The sequence below is a fragment of the Pteropus alecto genome, unplaced genomic scaffold (assembly GCF_000325575.1).
Source record: "Pteropus alecto unplaced genomic scaffold, ASM32557v1 scaffold45, whole genome shotgun sequence".
Classification (NCBI taxonomy): Eukaryota; Metazoa; Chordata; class Mammalia; order Chiroptera; family Pteropodidae; genus Pteropus; species Pteropus alecto.
The window spans coordinates 6520780-6524339 of NW_006442491.1; the positions used below are offsets into that span (position 1 = coordinate 6520780).

At 36.9% G+C, this 3560-nt stretch overlaps 1 pseudogene; it reads left to right on the top strand.

Annotated features, from left to right (window-relative positions):
- The first annotated feature begins 3115 nt into the window (after window positions 1–3115).
- LOC112471253 lies at window positions 3116–3233 on the top strand (annotated as a pseudogene).
- Window positions 3234–3560: the final 327 nt, after the last annotated feature.

Consider the following 3560-nt stretch of genomic DNA (forward strand, 5'->3'; position numbering starts at 1 on the left):
TTTCAAAAGTCTCAGTGAAAGTTATATTGCACGCCATTGGCTTTGACTAGGGAACATGCCATCTTTGACCAATTACAATGACCAGAATAAGTTGTGGTGATTGGCTGGACCTAAGTCACATGTACATTCCCAAGCTCACCTCATCTGAAGAATATGGAGTAAGAATAAAAGAGAGGGTGTGGTTCCCCAGGAGAAAAATCAGTATATTGCCATCAGTAGGAAAATGAATGGTTCTGGGTGAAGAAAACAGCAGATGTCTACTACATGCCACTTCCTTTAAAGTAAATGAATGAATAAGAGAATAGATAAATAAATAAGTAAGTAAGTAAGTAAATAAATAAATAAATAAATAAATAAATAAGTGTGTGTGTGTGTGTGTTTGTAAAATAGATAAATAAGTGTGTGTGTGTGTGTTTGTAAAATAGAACAGATTTTGAAATTGAGCTAGACTGTTTACCTAACAATAAACACTATTTATGGCTATGCAAATTCTTGACATGAGAAGTGAAGAATTTATAACCTAGGCCCAAAGCCAATTATAATTATTAATATTAATAGGATTTAAATATCTATTTCTTCATCAATGTACCGACAATTCATAAGCACAGAGTCTAAATTTAGTCCAGGCTCAGAGGAGACTGTGCTTCATGTTGCCAGCCTAAGCTTTACTATCTCCTTTCGATTTAAGCAGCTTAGTGTGCCCCTGGTTCTTCTCAGTATCCTGTGTTTCTGTTTGCTATAGTGGATCAGAGGCTCAGGTTACTAAGAGGTCTTTCCAACCCTGAAGGAATAATTTTTTTATGAAATGTTGTTGTGTTGCCTCTCTGGGACAATATTTTTAGTTGATAAGGCACACTGGGACACAATGAAATAATTCAGTCCAATAATTCAATGTAAAACTACAAGCCAAGACTTCAGCAATGGCTGCAAATTTTCAGAATCTAATTTTGAGGCAAGGAGTTCACAGGCTCAACATCATTTGTTAATAGCGCTCACAGATTGTGGATCTAGGCATTTCACCATGAATAACAGGACCTGATCCATTGTGTGTTTTGTTCAAATGAATGTCTCCCTGTTACCACCTAATTTTGTTGATAAAGACCTTCTAGATGCCACTTGCTAGGCAAGTGATTTTTTTTTCACAGTCATGAGATACTAGAGCTAGAAGAAGCTCTAGGTATGAGCTAGTAGGTATTTTCAAATTTTGCCCTACTGAGTCCTAAAGAGCTTCATGGACATTGTTAGAGAGGTCCCCTCAGGTGAGGGAGAGCCAAGCAGGCAGTGATTTTCTAACTGTCCCATAAACTACAGAATTTAGTGTTTGATGTATTTTATTTCTGGAGTTTGATCTATGATTTTTTTTTTATTAAATAAAAATTTCAGTAGTTTTAAATGTGTAGAAAAGAATACAGCCATTTGATGAAATCTATTAAAAATAATAATGCAGATCTACATGCACCGATATGCAATGACGTCCAAAATTGCCAGGTGAAAAGAAAACAAGGTGCGTAAAGCTCTGAATATATGTACTTTTATTTAAAAATGAATGAACAAACAAAAATAAATAAATAACTATGCATGGAAAAATTCTAGAAAGATATGCAAGAAACTGGTGCCAGTAGTCTCTGGAGCAGAGTACCGAAGGACAGATAAGAGGAGAATTGGTACTTATTTTCATTTATATACTTCTGTATTATTTGAAGTCTTTGTTTTTATTTCTTTTTTTAAGTGCATCTCCAAAATGTTTTAAAACCACTGATTTAGCTTAATCATTTCATTTTACAGACAATATGACAGTCCTTGCTCAGGTCTACCTGGACATAGATTCTAAGGCAGAGGGAGGTTGCATGAGGATGGCCCTGGCCATCAGGCCTATGAGAGCTTCATGGAAGAATTTCTGCCTCGCATGGAAACACAGGCACTGTCATGGTTTCCTCTTGGCAAAGAAGAAATAGTAAACCTGGATCCTCTTTTCTTAGGAGCCTTTCAAACCTACAAGATTCCTTATTCAAGACAGACTGCTGACCTCCATCCTGGGCATGAATCCAGGAGAAACCAAAGGCTGATACTACGAAGCTGTGCTCACTCAAAAATATCCCTGATTTAGCCGTTCTCATGCCTCTCATGATATTCAATGACACTTCTGATGAACACTGCTCAGAGCCACTGAATTTCTTTTTCATGCTTTTAATCATAAGGGTATAATTGTGATATTCCTCCATTGGTATCAGGGCACATGGCAGTCTGTCATTTCAGGGAACAATGTCATGCCAGAATTTTCTTTGCGTTAATGGCTGAAATTCATAGGTATTCCAAAATTCTAAGAGGGAAGCATGACCATCTCACTATTTTTCATCTGTCATTTTTGGATTTTTAATCTAGACACTTGTTCCTGCTTTTTCTGCAAAGAAACACTTATCAGTCAGAAAAAGGTACTATTCTCTACTGACTGAAAACAAAGGGGTCAAGGAAATCCCAATGCTCATTAACTGGGTGACTTTAAATCATTTGCCTCAGTTTCTTATCTCTAAAATGGGAAAAATAAAAGTACTGGCTTCTCAGCTGTTGTGAGGATTAAATTAGATAAGGCACATGAAGCACATAGCACAATACCTGTTACATAGACAGCGCTCATTAAATGTATAAAAAGGAAACAGAAAACTAGCTGCTGGCAACACTCTTTGTTTCCAGTCTTCATCCACTCTACCCTCCCACATGCTGCCTAAGCCCCTGCTTCTAAACTCTACCTCTTGATTATTTTCTTAGGTCTTTCTAGTTTGAACAACATTGATTTAGGATACAGCCTTGGTTTTGGCAAATAAAATCCAATTTTCCTCACAGTCTTGGCCTTACTCTAGCTAGACAAGTTCTCCAATTACGCCCTATCTCTCCAATCTCTAGTGACCAACCTAAGGTGCTCTTGTAGGAATATTATTCAGCTGGATTTTTATTATTCTCTTATACACATCTCCATCAGTCTTTTGTCCATTCTTTCCTTATTCAATTTATTCTCAATATTTGCCTTTTCACATCATGCTACACATTCAATAGAGGTAAACTCAAACTACTGGACTTAAAACAACTCATAGGAGGTTTTCAAAACTTCCTTTAATTAGTATATGGCCATGCTACCCTGAACACTCTGATCCCGTCCGATCTCAGAAGCTAAGCAGGGTCGAGCCTGGTTAGTACTTGGAAGGGAGACCACCTACGAAGACCAGATGCTGTAGGCGTAAAAAACAAACAAATAAACAAAACCTTCCTTTAATTAATAAACTGTCCACTTTTGAAATATTAGTGTCCAGCTATGAGACACTATGACATTACTGACCATTCTAAGACCAGAGATGATCTTGTGTACATAAATCAGTTCAAGCCAGGTGAAAATTCCTAAGTGTTAGATAGGGAGCCTTGGCAATCATATAATGTCGTAACCTCCTCTTACAAAATTATAATTCAGTAGACAATATTATCAGTAATTGTACACGAGTACTTTGCCCTCATTTCCACCAATGTACAATGTTTTCCCTTCCCTTAAAGATCTCAGTTACAGCAAATTC